This window comes from Hyaena hyaena, unplaced genomic scaffold (genome assembly GCF_003009895.1).
Source record: "Hyaena hyaena isolate Hyena2069 unplaced genomic scaffold, ASM300989v1 scaffold_278, whole genome shotgun sequence".
Classification (NCBI taxonomy): domain Eukaryota; kingdom Metazoa; phylum Chordata; class Mammalia; order Carnivora; family Hyaenidae; genus Hyaena; species Hyaena hyaena.
Genome location: NW_024080911.1, coordinates 1,626,275 through 1,647,571, shown reverse-complemented (window position 1 = coordinate 1,647,571; position 21,297 = coordinate 1,626,275). Strand labels below are relative to the sequence as shown.

Genomic DNA, 21,297 nt, shown 5'->3' with positions numbered 1-21,297 from the left:
CTGACTCCTACAAAGGACTTTTTCAGAGAAAATAAAAATTAATGGACATATTTTAATTATTACTATGATGTCCCAGGACAGACAGACAGAGACAGAGACAGAGACAGAGACAGAGAGAGAGAGAGAGGAGGCAGTTCTTTTTACTGCACAAACAGCCATAATGGCAGCTGTAAGACTGAGGCAGGTGTAAGCAATCTTTTTGCCTCCCAGAGGACCCGATAAATTCCCTTATGTCTCCTCATTCCATCAACAGTGCTCTAGTTTCACAAAGTTCATACAGTTAATGACCGTATCATCCAGTCAAATTCACCCACCCTTTAACTAAACCCAGCAAGCGAAGAAAGTCGTCTCTCCTTTATTCCACTCACACATACATATCTCTCCAAGAATACTTCTGGTTTGTTTTTGCATGCATGTTGGGAAATTTTTAAAAATGTGTTTAGTTAACAACTATCTCTTTGACTTTTCCAAACACATTGCTTTTCGGACACTTTCCTTATAAATCTTCTTTTGGTGTTCTTATACCTGCTGTGGAATCCTATATTTATTTATATTGTCTATATTCTTAGCAGACGTTGCCTACTGTTGAGACCCACATGTAACAATTTGGCCAAGTTGAAGAGAGTACATTTCATGGTAGTTTCAGGCAGGTATATCCTTTATTAACCTTCTAATGCAGTTAAATAAACACAGAAATAAATGTACATCATATTGGAAGCTAGGTTTTAAGCTCAAATGAGACCAGTAGGAACACCTGTTATCGATAAAAGTCCATTATAAGATGCTGAAATTGGGCCATAATATATTACTACTATAAACATAGATACCAATCTTGTCAGTCTTATGGCATAAGAAAAACTAATTTCCAGGTCATAGAGTCATAAGCTCAGATGATACCTCAAACAGTCATTCTGCCATCCGATGTGACTATGTCAAAGTCATCAAGGACATTAGTCTTATTAACTCAGAGATAAATGCTGGGGGCCTCCTTTGAACCAATGATTTTACTAGACACTCCCACATGAATGACTGAAACATTAATGGCCCCTGGTTTTTGATTTTTGTTTTTGTTTTTTACATTTTCCTGTATCCTTGCCTTGTGGTAATCTACTTCCTCATTGGCTAGGCTGTGTGACTTGCTGTAGACAAAGGGACATTAACAAATGATGCACACAGAATGTCAAAAAAGTGCTTGCATATTTCTGCTCCTCTCTTGAACCTTTTCTGCTCCTTGAGAAGTCTGTGATAGCCTGTTGGGGATCCCATGGAGCAGAACAAAATCATCTCAGCATAGAAACTCCTAAACTAGCCATTTCCAATAAACCCCTAGGCTACTTGCAGACACATAAGCAAGCTGATAAGTGGGCCTGATCCAGATGTATAGACTGTGAGAGATAACAAATTACTATTTTACTAGTAAATAGCTAAGTATTAACAAATTAGCTATTACTGTAATGAACTGCTATCATTAACTTATTTAATCTCTTAAACATAAGAATTATAGAATCTTCATTTGCAGAATATTCTAATACTTGAAGTTCTGTGTTGTTAAGGAGTTCTTTCTTATCAAAACCTTGATCTTTAATTTGAGTGTCTTCTTTTATCCTCAGTGGAGATAGGGATCAGCATTTGCCCTACAGAAGCACCTTCAGCAGCCAAGGGCGAGATTTAGAACTGTCAGTGAGGGCACTTGAATCCTGAGCTGTGCTTGGGACTTCTCTTCATTGAAACAGACAATTGTTACCTGTGTAGCCTTCCTTTATATTTTGCTTTGTTTTAAATTCCTTTAAAAACTCTTTTTCTCTGTACCTTTCTACTAAAAAGTCACTTCATTTCTCTACATCAGTCTTCATTTTAAAAAAAAAAGTCTTAAAACCCTTAACAAAGTGCTTAATGGTTTACAAGGTTACTTTGCGTTTGACATGGCTTGTTCAAAACTTTGTAATCTATTTATTGTAAGCAAAGACTCAGAAGATTTATTCACCAGATGTACAAAGTGAAGAGTAGGGATGCCTAGATCAGGTACAGACTCAAGATTCCAAAAATAAAAAAACTTCAACAGAAAAGGAAGGTGAAAACTTTTTTAAAAATGTATTTGATTTTTCCTTTAGGTCAAGGGAAAAATAATAAATTTTACAGACAAAGAAGGAACTTATAACTTATGTTGTTTTCCTTGTTTGGTAGGTATAATACTACCTAACAGAAATACTAGGTCAGTTTACACTTTTGCTAGTGGTAAACATATGTCTTCTTCCCTACTTCTAAAAACCAAAAATGCTTGAGTATTCAAAGTTTACATGTGTCTATTTACAATACTTATTAGTGGTATTGGATATTTTATACTCCGTGATGCACAAATCCTAATATGAAAGAAATAATCATGAGTACTCCATAAGTTTGGCTACAACACAGTCTGATGCAATACTAAGTCCACAATAAACCTGAAATAATCTATATTTCTAATAACTGACAACCAGTTAAGTAAGTTATGTTAAATTATGATATACTTGCATAGTAAAATATTATATGGTCTTATTTACTAAGAATATTTTCTGCTAAGGGAATACACAGTAAAGATAATTCAGGTTAAAATACGTAAACTTCTCTTTTTAGTTATATATATATATTTATACATATGAATGACAGTCTAGAAAATTATATACTAAAAATCTGTGTAGAAACAAGAGATTTTCAGTAGGGTTTTTTTTTTTTTGCTTACCTATATTGCCTGATTATTTGCAATACATATAAGGTATTTTTTAATTAGAAAAACAACTTATTGCCAATGAAAAATGGGCAAAGACTTAATCTAACAGCATTTCATGGGAAAGATTGATCACATGCACAATTTTCATTCAGTCCACAAATATTTATTGGCTGTCTTCTATAGTCCACATACAGAGGGACGCAGCAGAGAATACTCTCTTGCCTCATGGAGCACGCATTTTGTGAAGGAGGCAGATGATACACACATAAAATAATTACATATCAAGTGATGATAGTCCTATAAGAAAAGTATAAAGCCACGCAGGGGGCAAGAGAGTGAAGGGGGAACCCTGCTTCTGTGGGGGTGGCTGAGGAGGTGACTCATGGACAGATTTAAGTGAGGAGGAAGCCGCATGAATATCTGAGGAAAGCTTTCCTGAGAGAAGAGAAAGTGCAAAGGCTGTAAGGCAAGAGCATTCCTCATTAGAAACTGTAGATATGGCTGTCATATTTTTTCAAAAAGGATATTTTAGATTTTACTCATAGAACAGTAAGGAATTCATATTGCTTTGTAATTTTTCCTGAACAGATTTCATTTAGGATACTGTGCTAAATTCAGTACTTGGTACCACATTTTAACTAGGAACACTGAAGAATTGGAGTGAGTCAAGAAGAAAGTGCTCAGGATAATGAGGGGGTCTGGAAATGGTGTTAGTTGAAGAACAACAGGAAATCTAGTTGCTTAATTGAAGAAAAAGAAGACCTGAATCACACAGAAGAGAGCTATCTTTTTTTTTTTTTTTTTCCTTTTAAAGCAGGCTCCATGCCTAGCATGGAGCTCAACTTGGGGATTGGGGCTCAAACTAACAACCATGAGATCATGACCTGAGCCAAAATCAAAAGCAAGATGCTTAATGTGCTGAGCCACCCAGGCTCCCCAAGCACTATCTTTTAGTCATGGTGATGAATTTATTCTTTTTGGCTTCAGGGAACAAACCCGGAATGAACATGACAAGCAGACCTTACCCAAGTATAAGAAAGCAGGTATTAATGATTACAGATCTTCTAAAAATGAATATTAGTATGGAGTGTCCTAGTCATGGCCCCGTCGTGTGTTGAGCACCACTTGTAATGAGATTCTGTGAAGTTGGTTTCTTTCATCAATATGACCTACTGATCCAGATTTTCACACTACTTTGCAGGTGACATAGGATTCAGCCTGGGTGATGAAGGCCTACCTTCGCAGTATGGCATCACCCTTCACAGGCACCATTCTGGTGGGTGTAACCATTACAGGATCTTTTACTTGATGCATGGAATGGACCACTGAGATACCACAGGCCACTCTAGAGAAAACACTTAAGTCTATAGGATCCTAGAACCCTGGACTGGTTTACAAGCCTGAGACATTCTATAGGCAAAGGCCACTCGCGGCTTGGGGCGGAAGAAGGAGGTGTCAACTGCCCTCTCAGCACGTGCAGAGATAGAGGCATCTGGCTTCTAATTCAGTAGCAGATTGAGTTATTTAACAAATGCTTAAGTGAGCAAATGATGGTTCTATTTTGATAGGTGTTAATCAAAGCTATTGTCACAGAAGCAAAGTCTTTTGCTACAATCTGTTCTTTGATAAATGTGCAAAATACATCATGGGGACCTTTCTTCTTATAATAACATTGCCTGGAATATGAGATGGGAGTGAAAGGTATTAAGAGAATGGATTTTTAAACTATTTTAACAAAAACATTACACCTACACGCTGCAATAATAACTTCTCCTTTACTATTATTTTCCAAGTAATGTCAAGAGTTTACATCCTGAGACACAAGACTCTCCATTTGGTTCTTGCTAAATTGTATCAAATCGCTAGATCTCCATCACTGAGCACTGGACCTAAGATAAAGTAGGTCCTCAATAAGTGATTGTTGAATGAAAAAATGATTGAGAAAATTACTGTACCCAACAAATCATGCATGATTCCAGCAACACTGAAGTTGATCAGATCATTCTGCTTTAGAATTGGACTCAATGTTTTCATTTTAACTTTCTTGATGGTTGTGAATTTTTATCCTTGATTGTTCTCTTTGCAAATAGTCAAATGGATGGTCAAATCAGTAATAGTGCTTTAAAATTTAAAAAGGAGTGATGTAAAATAATGGGTATGTGATTTTTTGGTGCCTTTTAAAATGACAGAAGGGTATCTATCCTTGAAGCATACGGTACCACAGCCTTTATCTCATCTGCACCCACCCCCTCTGCCCTGGAGCCAATTGCCTCCATCCCCTGCATGAAAATTTGTCATTTCCCCTTAAAACATCTTGTTTCTAGTCTTTTATTCTTCCATTCCATAGGTTCAGAGCTTAGGAGCAAAACTGTTTATGTCCTGGTTCTGACATTTACTTGTTTAATAAAACAATTACTTTACCTTCCTAAGTTTCAGTTTTGTACCTTGTAAAATGGAGATAATATTAGATCCACCAGCTTAATGTAATTTCATGAAGATTTGTTGAAAAGATAGAAGATATGCTTAAATGCTATCAGTGTTATGTCATTCCCATACTTATATTTCCTGAGCAACTTCCTTACCGATGGTTAAAATTTAAAGTTTTTGATGTGCACGTCAACACTTCTCATGACCTGAACCTCAGTTTTGATCCCATTTTGACTCATTCCTCCATCTATCTGCCAGCTCCCCACTCACCTTACAAGTGCTAACACAACAGATAACTCATGTGCCTGCTCATAAATTGCCCTGGTGCTTACTGACTTGCCATTTCCTCTAAATTTCTTCCTTCTAGAATACCCTTATCTTATTTCTTTACCTGATGAATGTCTGCTCATCCATCCAGTTTAACTCAAATGCCATGGCTTTCTGATGCCTCCATTTTATGCTAATTTCTTATTTACATGTTAGTTATCTCCCTAGACCCAGCAGCTCAGGCAGTCATAGATCTTGTTTCTCTCTGTACTCCCAGAGCTTAGCTCGTTCCCTGGATATAATAGGCTTGCCAAATAAATTTAAAGATTATTCTAAAAGAATGAGCTACAGAACTCATTTCTGAAATGGCACATTGCAGATCCTAGAGTCTGTTTAGCCTCCGGGGCTGACTGACTTTTTAAAGGGGGTGATGCTGATGAAGATGATTTGTTTTAAGCTAGCACACATACATTACTGGTTGGTAATGTCTAAGATTTAGACTTTTGGGTTCACTCTAGTTAGGAAATTAGACTACCTACATGCCTACTGAGTTCTGGAGAGGATGAGAGGTAGAAGAATCAATGAATGGATGTGCTCTCCTCTCTCATGGAAACTATCACCGTGGATAGCATCCATGCATCCACAGGTACATACTTCCACCTGTCTATGAGCACTGTGAGAGCTGGGACAGCCTCACAGACTTGGCGTGATTTGCATGCTTCACACAGAGTAGGTGCTTAATACATACGTGTTCACTCAACTGGACTGAAAACTGGATGATATTCCCTCTGAAATGATAAAACTCACAATAAAGGCATCTAAATTATGAGATGAACATGAACACAGTACTCTTTCAGACTGAGGGCTGTTAAGAATAGTTGACAGACTTGTTACCAGTGCCAGGGCTGAGCAAGCTTATTTTCTTGGCATCGTGACAGAGGATGCTGACCAGAGTGATGGGAAATGTTCATCAGACCCTCTCTGTGCTCCTTCTGCTATCGCATATTTCTGTTCCAACACAGATCTTCAGGTTTCTCCCGTCACTACTCACTAACACATTAGGGGAAGCTCTTCTGTCTACTTCTCAATGCACCTGTTTCTACACCAGTCAAAATTATTATGATCTTGGAATTGTCATTCCAGTGACTAAATCAAGGGTTTGGGTTTCATCCTATGTGCCAGTACTGGTGGATTGGTTGTGGAACCCAGCGCTGTGTGGGAAGGGCTGAGGCTTCACCTAGGCTCACTGGAAAAGAGAGTGATTATCATTTATGAAAGAAAAACTGGTGGCCTATATGCCATGTAGTTACAGTTCTTGGACGAAGTAGTTTAAACAAATAAACTGGTAGAAAATAACTTAATTAAGGAAATCACTTTGCCAGTTTTAATTATAACAGGAAACAAGTTCAATATTTCTAGCAGCAAAGAGATTGACAATAGATACAGGGAGAAGGACTAGCCATGTATCTTTATAAAGAAGAAAAGAAAAGAAATTGGTATTTTTATAACTCCATGTCTCAAAAAGAACAAGGGATTTTTCCCAAGGTCACACAGCTATTTATCAGTGGAGTATTGTTAGGGTCTGTTTGATGATTAATGGCCATGCTTCTTCCACAATACGATGTTGGACCCTTTACACATATACACACAGAAGCACACACACACCTTTCTGTATGTCTTGCACAGGTGTGTAAACACATTTAGCACATACAATGTAAACTTCACATATCAAGAATGTGATTTGAAAATTCAAGAAGTAAATAGCAAAGCTCTCACAGACAATGACTAAACATTCTAAAGCTTGTTCCTTATTGTCAGGACCCTTGGATCTTTTTTTTTTTTTAATAAATGTTTTATTTATTTCTGAGAGAGGGAGAGAGACAGCATGAGCAGGGGAGGATCAGAGAGAGAGGGAGATACAGAATCCGAAACAGGCACCAGGCTCTGAGCTGGGTGTCAGCACAGAGCCCGACACGGGGCTGGAACCCACGGACCGTGAGATGATGACCTGAGCTGAAGTCGGACACCTAACCCACTGAGCCACCCAGGTGCCCCAGGACCCTTGGATCTTAATTCATATCCTACTGACTCTTAATTTACATGTCATCCTAACAACTTATTCATATGACCCTTTCCTAAGTATAGGAAACTAAGTATAGAAAAGTTTACACATGCAGAAAAAGAGCTGATAATCAGCAATAAAGGTGGAAGAAAAGCATGCTATCTTCCTGTCGATTATGATAAATGTGAACATAAGAATAATGATTGGTTACTAAGGAAAGATTAACATGTATTCAACATAATCTGCCCAATGGGGCAAAAATGCACTTGATGAATTTTCAAAAGATTTCCGTGAAATATTATTTTTAACTGAAACAATATATTTCTCAGTTTCAAGAAAATAGATTTGATAGAAATTTGTAATTTGTTGTGTTGCTAGCTCAAGTGCAGAAGTTAAGTAAGACATTACTACATAAAACATTTGGAGAATTTTTCTTGTGATGAAATACTAACATTTTGTAAACTTAACAAAACATGGATGAGTGTTTTTTTAGTATTTGAGTCCAGTACAAAAGGATGCTATATTCAATATGGCTTTTATTTCCATTGTTCATAATGAAATACAAACTTAAGCCTACAGTTAGCCAGAACACCAGCCAGTTCCATAAACTTCCTCACTCTCTGTGTCTGGAATGAAAGGGGAAATTTCTCTCTCATTTGTTTCTTTCTTATTTGGCTTACTAACACCTTAGTTTACATGAGTTTGAATGTCTCGGTCAATGCTAGTCAGTAGATGGCCCGGTTCCCATGCACCTATGGTGACAAGAATCATCTCAACAGGAACAAGGGAAGTGAGTATTGAAGGTTATAATCTCAAGGGATTGGAAAGGCATTTCCTGGAGAGGAGAAGTCTCTTGCTCAAAGTCATACCATTAGGAATAGACCATATGTCTCCCTGTGGTTTCAATTTGTGCATCTATTTTGTCTCTACCCTATTCTCTTTTGTGAGAGACCCTACACAAGTCACCGAGAGTCATAATGAGTGGTCTAAAAGCGGAGAAATCACGACTCCCAACCATGGAAGTAAAAATCAAACCACAAACTTGATCATTCTGAGACATAAAAGAAAGAATAAATGACTCACCACAAATTGCATAATTAAGAGATGATTTGAAAAAGAAAGAACTCATGGGGCCTGTAGTCCATTCATCCTCCACTGGAATTCTCACCCCTAGCCCCATCCCACCCAAGTTTAAGGTTCCCTCTCCATTTCCACAGAGCCACACATGAAATTTCCTCCCATCCAAATTTAAATGGACTTAATTCTAACAAACAGCCCCATCTCGGCCTGCTGGGCTGCCTTACTTTTCCCAGCGTGACTGGGAATAGCCTGCTTCAAAGAGACACAACCTGGAAATTAAGGATGAGAACATTCTGCCCTCTTTCTGTGTAGATACAAATGCCCTCAAAGAGTCACCCTACTGTTAACTATCCTCTATTCTCTTCCAGGGATACAGCTTCACACTCACTAAATATAATGCATTTCATTTTCAGCAGTGATGACCATTTGTATATATTGTTACCTTTCTCTGGTCACATAATATCTCTCCTCTGGGTCCTAGAAAAATGACCTTTGAGTCCGTTTCCTTTTGTTCTGGCCTATCTCTTAGCCTGTTTGATGAGTAAAAGATGAAATAACTTACAGAAGGATACACAGCATGACCGGGAAAGTGACTCATCTGGCCAAATAACCTGTCCCCTGGAAAATTACTGAGTCTTGCCAATGTATATAGACATTTGTTCCTAAAATACCACAGCAAAAATTAGGGGCTTTTCAGGCTCTGGTGTCTGAAATGTTTCCACATTATCTTAACCATGAGTTCTAAGCTTTCAGCCCAAGAATTGGACAGATTTTAAAGTCTTATGAGCTCTTTTATATTACATGCTGAGTTCATGTGCATATTTCTGTTCCTTTTTCTGATGAGGAATACATAGCTTTTCCAAGTATCGTGGGAGTCTGTCCATCGACTTTCTATTTATTCATCGATTTGATTAATATTAATTGAGCACTTTCTATGTACTAGATCTCATGATAGTCACTGGGGTTAGCAAGAATTAAATCAGACATAATTGCTGACCTCACAGGAGTCAGAGATCAGCAGAAAAAGACATTAAATAAGAGAGACATTAAATAGGAAAGTCACTCAATAGTGCCATCATTCAATAATGATGACAGGAAACTACACAGTACTTTGATCACATGTAACATGAAGACCTTACAAAAAAATAAATCCATGTTATCAGTCATACTAGCAGCTGAAAATATATATCACTGTCAAGGTCTACTAGACTTAGTCTGCGATGTTCTCAGTAATGGTGCATACCAAACAACCACAAAATGCAAAGCTTATAACAACAAACATTTATTTATCACTTATATATCTGCCAGTCAGCTGAGCTGGACCCATGATATCTGGGAGTTAGCAGGTCAGCTGGAGCCACTAAACTGGGAGTTCGGGGAAAGCTTTCTGCAGCACATTCTTCTTATGTCTTCAGAAGCCCAAGAAGGTAAGCCAACTGCACAAAAGACTTCCATACCCTGATGGTACTAGCATCTCTGGGGTTATGCCTGAAGTCAAAGTTTGGGAAACACATTTCACCTACCACGAACAGCATGGATGGACAGGCCAGGAACAGCACGAATGGACAACACTTGCAATTACACATGAGGAGAGGGGAATCAGGCCCAGTCATTCCATCTACTGCATTCAGTTCAGAACACCTTAATGACACAACTAACTTACCTCACTGTTGTGATTAAAGAGTAGTTAACACTCTTCCAAGTAAATGTGTATAAACTCGATTTTCGGTTCTGAGGAATTCAAGTTTGTCAAGGAGATAAAATGTACACAGGACAGGGGTGCCTGGCTGGCTCAGTTGACACAGCACGTGACTCTTGATCTCAGGGTTGGAAGTTCAAGCCCTATGTTGGGTGTAGAGATTATTTAAAAGTAAAATCCTTTTAAAAACATACATAGAGCGGAGTGGGGAGGACCCGGCTGTTACCTAGGTCAGGTCCTCAGGATTCATGAGGATATTCTCTGCTGTCATATTTGCATGTACGTGTTCATTCTCAGAGAGGAGCTCCAGGGTCTGCCACTGGGGGTAGAAGAGAGATAGCATCTCTTTATCAAGGTAAGAAGAGACGAAGGGTGCCAGAAAAGCACAAATAAGGAGCTATGCAGAGCGAGCACTTCAGACTGCAGGATGGCGCTGTGGGACGTTCATGGAGAACAGACCTGAATCTTGAAGCTTGGCTTCTTGTTAGATGTATAAAGATGGGAAGCAAAGACATTCAGGATCCTCCATCATTGTCTAACCAGATTCCTTCCACCCAGAATATGCAGTAGTGGAAAGGAAACCGAATCCTGCCTCACCTGAAGAAAACCTTTCCAATTTAATTAGAGAAAGTAGAAAACAAATGCATAAACTCCAGAAGCATGTCAACATGGCCAGGTTTACAGCCTCTGGTCTCCCAGAAGGGAGTCTATGTTTTTCCTAAGAATCTCTACTAACCCATGTGGAATTGAAAGAAGCCTGTCCCAAACAGTAAACACCTACTTTCAGGCTTTCAGCTATGAGGTCTCTGAGGTCGGGCCCATGTTTCACCAAATCTTACCTCACTACCAATACTAAGAATCTTCATTTGTATAAAACAAGTGTAAATAACAAAGCCTGTCTAATACTGAATTGAATGCAGGAGGACATTATAATCCTAGGGAGAGAAATTTATCACTTTTGGCAGGGAAGACCTCAGAGTTATGAGTGGAAGAGGAACTAACCTTTGTCTTTTAAAAATTGTTTTATGACCTCTTTCCAAATGATTTGAAGGAGCTGATACTTGTTGAGTGCCTGATATGTCCCATACACTGTGCTATGAATTTTACATACCTTACCTCACTTGGTCTCTCAGATACCCTAATTTATAGGTATTGATCATCCCCAATCATATGTAAGGAAACTAACTATGAACGTAGTGAGTCACATAAGTAGTGACTGTCTAGCCTCTGAGGAAAACTAGAAATGATCCCGTATAGGTAAGGTTACCCATGAAGGAGGATCATAGTTTTCCATTCCAGGGAGCAACTGCACGCTGACTTCTACTCTCTCCTGAAACTCTACTATAACAACAGGAAAGAAAAACTTGTTTAGCACCTAAGTCTCTATGGATGAGAAGAGAAGGGGAAGAAAACACAACAATCACAAAATAGCCCAAAGGTCCAGTAACTGGCAGTATCAATTACCTCTAAATATGGGGGTGAATCATGGGATGCAAAAAAAATGAACAGATTGAAAGTGAGTTTATGAACCTATTGTCCTCAGCTCTCTTTCCCCAGAGTAGCCTCCTAGGTGTCTTCTCTCCCCTACCACAGCAAGATCTGGAGTTTTAATTTTTTGGAGATGATAAAACAAAGGATCTCTGAACTGGAAGGCACCAGGTAAAAAAGGAAGTTGGAGCCACCACAGTGAAAATGGGAGAACTGTGTGCTCTTGTGCACAGTGGACACTGGACTCCTTTGTCTTTTTCTCCCACTCAGCTCTGAGTATGCTGGCAGTCAAGGTGTCACCCTCCAGGGGGGACTTTGATGAATGTGGCTATGTGGGATCCCACCAGACCCTGAAGAAAGAATGACAGCATTGTAACCAGGAATCAAGAACAGAATCCAAAAAAACAAAAAGCAACAGAGGCCAAAATGAGCACGTGGAAATTTAAGCTATGATCTGTTCAATATATAACATTTAAAAAGATTTGTAAGGGGCACCTAAGTGTTGGTTAAGCGTCTGACTTCGGCTCAGGTCATTATCTCATGGTTCGTAGGTTTGACCCTGCATTGGCCTCTGTGCTGACAGATCAGAGCCTGGAGCCTGCTTCAGATTCTGTCTCCCTCCCTCTCCCTGCCCATCCCCTACTTGTGCTCTCTCTTTCTCTCTCAAAAATAAATATTAAAAAATATATAAAAAATAAAAAAGATTTGCAATATAAAGTTGATATATTCTTCCAGAAAACAAGCAAAAATAAAGAAAAATAGAGGTCTAGCTTAAGTGCCCCAATATCTGAATAATAGAAGTTCTAGCAAAAGGTAAGAGGAGGAAAGAAAGTTATCACAGTAAGCACGTACCTGCATGTATACATGCATACAAGCATCTTTTAGGTGGATGAGACGGAAGTTGTACACAATCACTTCTATTGACCGGTGACCATACTGAATGGTGTCCCACCCCCCAAAATTCGGATGTTGAACTTCTAACTTCCAGTACCTCAGTATGTGACTTTAAATTAAAATTAAGTCATTTGGGTGGGTCCTAATCCAATACAACTGGTAACCATACAGGGAAGAAGATGTGAGGGAGAAGGTGGCATCTTCTGGCTAAGGAGAGAGGCATCTTAAGAAACCAACCCTGTCAGCACTTTGATCTTGAACTTCTACCCTTCAGAATTGTAAGGAAATAAATGTCTGTTGTTGAAGCCACCCAGTCTATGGTGTTTTGGGACTGGAGCCCCAGCAAACTAATACAATGAGAACAGTGGTCACAGGCTATTCATAAGGCACAACTCTGGGCTGTGTGCCCAGGAAGAAGGGGCAAACAGACACACTTCCATCCACAACATTGGATAGTTTGCTTCAGGTCATGTAGCTTCAACTAGTGGAGCAAACTACACAAATCTAGGGCTTCTAGCTTAATTTCCAGCATCTCTTTCCTCCTGCCAGCATTGCACTAAAACATTGGCTTTGGTCTTTATTGCCTAATCACAAAGTGAAAATGATTCTGAAAAAATTCTAAAAAGCTAATGGTGAAAAGATATTTAGGAACCTTAAAAATCACCATATGCAAGTATCCTTCTCTTCTGTCTCCAGGAATGACACATTTGCTGTGGGGCAATGGATTTTGTCATGCTTTCGCATACCCCAGGCCTGCTATAGAAAACTTTCTAAAAATACATCTCTGTCGAAGTTAAATTCTCTTCTATGTTCTCGGCAGTTTCCCTCTGAACTGTGCCTTTCCCTTTATGCCATGGTTAGAAGCCTTTTCAAGTTTATTGCTGCTGTGATCTTGCGTGCAACTCTATTTTAAGCTGTCTACAACAGAATGAACTCCTAAGGTACTACTCCAACTGAAAACAAAGGGGAGATTTAATACCATATCAGTATTGAGCCTGGAATTAGAGAATCTCTACTATTTGGAGATTGGAAAAGTAAAGGCAAATCTGGCAAGCATAAACAATAATATTTAATTTTTGAAATAAATCAAAGTCCATCTAAGCATGACTGTGTGTGTGGATAATATTCTGTGTCTTCAGAAACATAAACTAGTTATTCTAGATCTCCCTGGTGAGGTCAAAACAGAGAGGAGCTTTTTCAATACAATTGGAACAACGAGAATAATTAAATTATGCTGGGAGATTATGTAATACACTGCCTTTCTTGCTGTATTATCTAAGACACGGTTCTGAAACCTGACTCTCTACAGGAAATTAACATATAGTCATGAAACAGGCTCCATTTTAAGTGCAAATTAATATGTATATATTTATTCAGTAAACATTTATTACATACTGTGTGCCATGTACCCCTCCAGGTAATGAAGGTCAAGTCCTTACCCCCATAGAGTTTACAAATGATATGAAAAAGGACTAAATAAGTAGAGATATGGAGCCAAGTCAGTTATACATGTGCCATAAGGGTTTACTAGAAGTGGGGTGAAGAAATAATTGTTACTATTGTGGAAGATATTAAATAGGAGACAAAGGAATTCTTCTCTGAGGAAATGACATTTGAGCAGAGATATGAATGACATGCAGGAGCACATTTCCGAGGGAAAAACATTCAAGAAGAGAGATAAACAAGTACAAGGACACTGAGTGACACACATTCCAGACATGCTCAAAACAGTACTAAGGGGTCAGTGTGAGATAAAAAAAAAAAAAAAAAATAGTAGGAGCTAGCATTGTAAGAGGTAAGTGAGACAAGATCTTATGGCTTAGAGGTGTGTTAACGGTTTTGATTTTACTTTACATAGGATTGAAACCTTTCAAGGGTGTTCAACCAGGGAGGGACATGATCAGATTTTACATTTAAAATGTTGGTTTTGGTGCAAGAAGAGAGACCAGGGCAGAGCCTGCTGATGTAGTCTACTGGCTAGGATGAGGGTGGTAATGGTGGAACCAAAGGATAGAGTTCATGATGGATGCTGAAGACATACTCTAGACAATTGGTGATAGATGAAGAGTGAGAGAAGAAGAAAGATGCCAAGGAAGATCTTGGGGCTTGAGCAACTGGATGAATGGTGGTGTCTTTCAGATAGAATGAGTATGGATCCTGGCAAGCCAGAGCATGCAGCTCATCTGAAGGGGATGCTGTTACTAATTTAGAAAATTGAAGACTATATTCTCTATATGGTAAGAGTTTTCCTTGCTCTTTCAAGGATATTTGAAAACCCAATTCTTCCGTCTCTACTTAATGAGCTTCAATATGGTGGTTGTAAGACCACAATTTATTTAAGAAAATCTTCAGTCAAATATCAGTCATTGGTATCACATATGATTGACTGAAAGGGAGTATGTTTTTCTCTATACCATTCCCTACCTTGACAGATGAAGAATGATTGCCACTGGGATGTAGATACCCTTATATACTCAGTCTCCCACCTCCTTCTCTCAAGACTACTCTCAATGCCTTAATCCTTTTGCTGATTCTACTCTTAGCTCTGATTCTTGGTGCGGAACCCAGAAGAGAACTGACAGATCATCTAGCCTTTTTCTCTGGTACCTGTGCTCATGGCAGTCTCTAGAAAAACATTTTAGGGTATAGGTTGGAGTTGTGAAACCAGGAATATTAGAACTGCTCTTGGTGGAATTTAACCATTCAGTTGGGGGTGCATTTGCTGCACATTTTTTTCTCCCCCAACCTACCCATCCCAACATTTTTTTTTCTGAACTGGTTAATGGTTCCATAAAGGATCATTTTTGTTTTCTCCAGAACTTCAGATAGAAATTGACAGCATAGCCTCAGAAATAGTGCCCATGCAGTTATAATAAGTTCTGAGATCAATACATCATTAGCATACTTTTCACAACATGATTACAATTTTGCTAAGCTTATCTTGGTGGAACCAGAGAGGACCTGACATGAACTAATTCCTTTTTTTTTAAGTTTATTTTTATTTATTTTGAGAGAGAGATAGAGAACAAGTCAGGGAGGGACAGAGAGAGGAGACAGGATCCCAAGCAAGCTCTATGCTACCAACGCAGAGCCTAATCCAGGACTTGAACTCATGAACCCTGAGACCATGACCTGAGCTGAAGAAGTCAAGATTTGGACACTTGACCCACTGAGCCACCCAGGCACCCCTGACACGAACTAATTTCAAGGAGGCTTTGGTACTGAGAGCTAAACTAGTCCACTTCCTTATATCTTTCACTGAAATGATAATTAAAGCATCACTACTTTTAAGTGATTGAACCCATGCTGATGTTAGTGCATGTAGAAGAAATAAAATCAATGAAAAATAAAAAAGTATGGCTGTTAACTCTATCTACACAAATCTGCTACCCCAATTAACCATATGCAAATGTGCAAAAGGAGTATTCAAAATGCTCCAAATGAAAAACTCTAAATTGTGAATTATGAGACTGATCACAGTAATATTACAAAATTGATTTTTCTTCTTCATAAAGCTTACTTTTACATGACCCAATTCCAGAGAGCACCCGAATTTATGGTTCAATTTGATTTGACTTAGCTATGGTCATTAAAAGAGCCACAAATTTGCTATTAATCATTGATTATATTCAATCAGCTCTCAAGGTGACTTATGTTTTCTCACTACTTGCAACAGTACAATCTGCCAAACAGCCTTCTTGGCATGAAATGGGATATTTCTCTTTAAGTAATTAGAGGATTCAGTTCAAATTGTATAAAGCACTTATTGATTACACTTTCTAATACTTTTGCTTTTAAAGACCCAGAGCCTCAATGACCACAGATGTGTTTAAATCTCTGATTCTTGAAGAAGGGTTTTCCTTGTTGCTGTTGAGACAGAATGGTAAATTCTACAAAAGACCCCCACACCAATTTCTTTGTTTTTTTTTGTTTCTTATTGCCTTTTAAATTTCTTTTAAATTTCTACCTGGAGGTAGCACGATGTTCTTTCAAGCTAGCTTTTCTTGTGTTGACAAAGAAAACAGCCTGAAGGCAGAGGCCACATCACCCAGCCTAGTATCTGCTGTACTATGTGCTTAATATACAAAAGACACTTCCTCTTGTGTAATAAAGGGATTTTGTATGTTGCATGAGTGAGATGTCATATATTGAGCATTAGCATCATTTCCACCCCTACTGATGTTCTTCCCACACAATATTGAATGGGATGGAAAGCTAAAAACAATATATTACAGATTCCTCTGTGGGTATGGTTGTGAATACAGAACATTGGCAGTTCTGCCAATATAATAGAAATGCAAGACTTGGAAGGTGGAAAGGGAACAAGAAGTCTTTCTTCTTGCATGGTGGCAACCCAAGGAAAGTCCACAGAAGGGAGTTATACAGATGTGAATATTTATGGCAGTTGAGTACCATTCTCTGCAGTCCAATGTCTAATCTTGAGGATACATCAGCAATTGCCTGCTGATCATACAGATATGGAGGCATCATCAAAACCCAAAAGTCTTAACTTTTGTTCTTCCATCTTTCTAATGGCTTTGTGTACATCTAATTCTTGGTATGAAATCTTTTCCTGGGTCCCCTGCTGAATGACAAGGTGCTCATACTGTTTTTCTCCCTGGGAAGTCCTCCATAGCACTTTCCATGGCAAACCCTTCATGATCCAGCCCTTATATCTCTCTATGATACAGTTTTTAGACTCTTCCTCCACCTACCTCATACAGGATATATCACAACTTTACCTGATATTATCTTATTATATTTTAATGTGGGTGGGTTTGTTTGTATGTTTGGTTCCCTTGACAACCTGTAAAATTTTCTAAGTCATGGAAAACATCGTGCTCATTGTTGTATTCTTGACACCTAACAAAGTCACTAGCTTATAATACATAATAAACAGCTATTTATTAATTTGAACTTAAATTGTACAGGCTCTAACTCTTATTTACTTTGTAACTTTTACAATGTTTGGCACTCAACAAATAGTCAATAAACATTTGTTTTATCAAATTATTAAATCACCCCATTATTCCCTTTAGTGAGAATCATTTGGATTCATTCAACATTTGGAGGATGAAAATCCCATATTCATGTAAGCTAGATTCTGAACTTGTGAAAGATAGTCCAAGGCAAGGGAATAGCATGAGTAAAGGTAGGAGGTGGGAGGAAGATCACAGCATCCAAAGACCCCCACTTATCTGGCACAGCTGGTGTGCCAAGGTGAGGGAAGGAGTGTGTATGACTTGGGATTTACTCACCAGTCCTAAGCTTCTTTAGTCCACCATAAGCAATGGGATGAGCAATGACTCCAATTGTGCTAATTACTGTTCTGCCCAGTGATCAATGTATGGGTTCAAGAGTTCAGTGCAAGAGCTATTTCTTCACCAGGATGGCTGCCAGGATAATTTGCTTATCTTGGCTCTTCTCAAGTATAACATTAAGTGACATCTTTATTGTATGAAAAAATGTCCCAAAAGCTGGTATTTAGATAGTATCCACTGATGCCCAAGATTCCCTAGAATTTAACACTGATAACATAACATTTAAGGCCAAATTTTAGATGCCAAATCCATAGGAAAAACATGGTGCACCTTCCAGGATCATCCACTATACTCAACACTAAGAAATTTAAAATATAATTTTTACATTGAAACAAACAGTTACATTATGGAGTAAAGGCTAAATAAAGTGAATTTTTTAAATAAGACACGAGATTTCAGGTAATTTCCTTTCCTTTCCTCCCCATATGCACAGAAGATAGATGGTTAGGAATTCTTCAGAGTTCTTTTGGGAACTCTAAAGGAAGTTTGGCTCTTTTATTTCAAGGATTGAGAGAAGCAGTTTCACCACTAAGCCTGACCTTTTGGACCCTCAGTCTCTTCATTATAAAATGAGAAACATTGGTATATTTCTATATACCTCCCTGAGCTGTTTCAAAATAGCATATGCAACAGATAAGATATAGCAAATGACTGAGAATGTGCCTTCTGAAACCCAACAGCCAGAATTCAAATCTCAGCTCTGTCATTCCCTAGCTGTGGGCCTTTGGAAAAGCTATTTTCTTTTGTCCTCAATTTTTTTTATCTTAAAAATGGGCATGTTTATGAACAAACATACCTACCTCATCAGGTTAAGGGAATGGTATGATTTAATGCAAACAGAAAATTTTATAACTACACTTGCCACATGAGAGGCAATTATTTGTTATTATGATAAGGTAGGGCCATTTGGAATAGACACCTTTTCCATTAGTAACGTTAATATCAAACATGTATAAATGCTTCTTATATAGTAGACATTTTATATGCATTATCTCATATAAAACAACCCTAAAAAACAGATGCTATTATAAATCAGTAGTTTACAAATAAGAAATCAGGGTCTCAAAAGAGATTAAAAAAACTTGCTCCAGGTTGAAAGACTTAGTAAACAGTGGACATGGAACTTAAAGTTTGGACTCCACCTTTGGAACATGCATTCTCATATGACTATGAATCTCAGATGTTCTTTAGTACCAGACAAGTGGGCAATGGTAAGGAAAGGAGAGATCACACCTAGATCAAGCACTGAATATATATATCAGACACCAGTCTTGGCTATTACATATCCCATCTCACTGAACTTTTAATAATCACTAAAGGTTGAGATTCTTACATCTGTGTTTTAGAGACGAGGAAATAGTAAAATATGAATTAGGAGTTAAACCCATATTCAATACCTTCAAAGCCCTTGATTTTTCTGCTACCATGGTCCCATTAATTATAGTGCATGAGGTCAAGAAGGGAGCTAGTCAGAAAACTGGACATTCAGTTCTCTGTCTCACATGAATCTCTAACAAAGAACCCCAGAGTGCAAGGGGCTGAACGCCCACATACTGGGCAGACTGCAGTTGGAGAATAAGCCAGGAAATGCTATGAGAAAATGTCTTGTTTTGACTTTTAAAAAAAGTAGATGGAACTTAATGATAATTTTTAAATGTACATCTTACATATTAGGTCACATCCCTTTACTATATGAGTCAGTGTAAGACTGCACTGAATTTGTATTACCATTGCTGTTAAGTTAAATATGACCCAAAGTTGTAAATGCACTCTATAGTCTTCTACACTTAAAGGCTGACTAATCATTTGCTTACGTTTGTTGAATCAAATGAAACTGGGCTAAATTCATCACACTATCTTCTTCCAACCTGCTAGTATGACTTTATCTAGCTACTAAAAGGAGATAAATGGGCAGAGGCTAACAGCATTCTGTAGCTTCTTTCTATACCAAACAGCACCCACTAAATGTTCAAAAGACAGGGGTATCAGTTGCTTTCACTGATCAGTAAGGACACAATAAGAAGTGACCTGGTCAAGGCAAGAGAGGCCTGAAAATGCCTTCTCTCCTGATGTCTCTCTATTTCAAGAGACTGGGTAATGTTGCTTCTATTTATAAACTCATCTGGAAATGCATGAGCTTTACAAGGTCTTTTTCCTCTGTAGCTGTATCTTGAAGGAGCATATATTAGAATAAGAATGTCAAGTAACCTAATACGTTGGAGTCAACAAAGGCAATTTATATTAACCTTAATTTATGATCAAGCCGTAAAGAAAAACACATAAAAGAAACAATGGGGATCTTGATTTTGAGAGACTGTGAAGGCACTCTGACTAAGCAGAAATGTGTAAGTGGGTAATTAATAGTAATAAAGCGATGTTAGTAGGTGGAGGGGGCTGGGTTTTGGAGGCTGGTGGACATCCACTGGTTTTGTCACACCGTGAAAGCTACTAGCCTCTTCGATTTCATTTTTCTTGCCCATGAAATTAGTATAATGCCTCACAGGATTGTTGTGAAAACTAAATCATTCAATACATTTAACCATCTAGTATATAGTGTCTAATAAATGGTAGGGGCTTATTAAATACTAGCTACTGGTATTATTTTCTTCCACCTCCTCTTCCTCATTATCACCATAAGCAAGAGATAAAAAACAGGGGCGCCTGGGTGGCTCAGTCAGTTAAGTGTCCGACTTCAGCTCAGATCATGATCTCATGGTTCGTGGGTTCAAGCCCCATGTCAGGCTCTGTGCTGACAGCCAGCTCAGAGCCTGGAGCCTGTTTCAGATTCTGTATCTCTCTCTCTCTGACCCTCCCCTGCTCAAGCTGTCTCTCTCTCTCTCTCTCTCTCAGAAATAAATGAAACATTAAAGAAAAAAATTTAAAAAAAAAACTGCCACCAAAGTCTGCTTATATTAGTTTGTCCAAATCCATGCCATGGGCAAGGCATCTTCAATGGCTTTTGGTGTCTGATTCTTTTTAAAATCTTATACAAAGCCTCGATATATAAACCATGTGACCTAGCTTTAAAGATTGGGCATTGAAGGAGAGAGAAAGAGAATGGGAAAGCATACTGCTCTAGTGATTCTGATCTTGCTCTCCTTGCTTCTCTTATGTGAAAGCAGATCTGGACTTCCTATGCTTTTAGAATCCACACAGCCTAAGAACCACCTGAGGTCACCCTGTAAACAGCAATCAGAAGCTTAGCTACAGCCCAGGGCCTCCTTCAAGAGGCCTAAGCTTAAACTAAGTCTCATCTAAAATGTGAACAGGAGGAAGCAGACACTGGGGAAAGCTACATTTCTCTGCTTATCACTGCAAGGCACAATGTGCTTCTATTCTAAATTTCAAGAAA

At 38.4% G+C, this 21,297-nt stretch overlaps 1 long non-coding RNA gene across 1 annotated transcript in view; it reads right to left on the bottom strand.

Annotated features, from left to right (window-relative positions):
• Positions 1–10,558, bottom strand: part of LOC120241125 — a 32,196-nt gene extending 21,638 nt beyond the window's left edge. Inside the window, exon 1 of the long non-coding RNA XR_005530840.1 lies at positions 10,469–10,558. This is a non-coding gene — a long non-coding RNA (uncharacterized LOC120241125). The remainder of the gene's footprint in view (positions 1–10,468) is intronic.
• Positions 10,559–21,297: the final 10,739 nt, after the last annotated feature.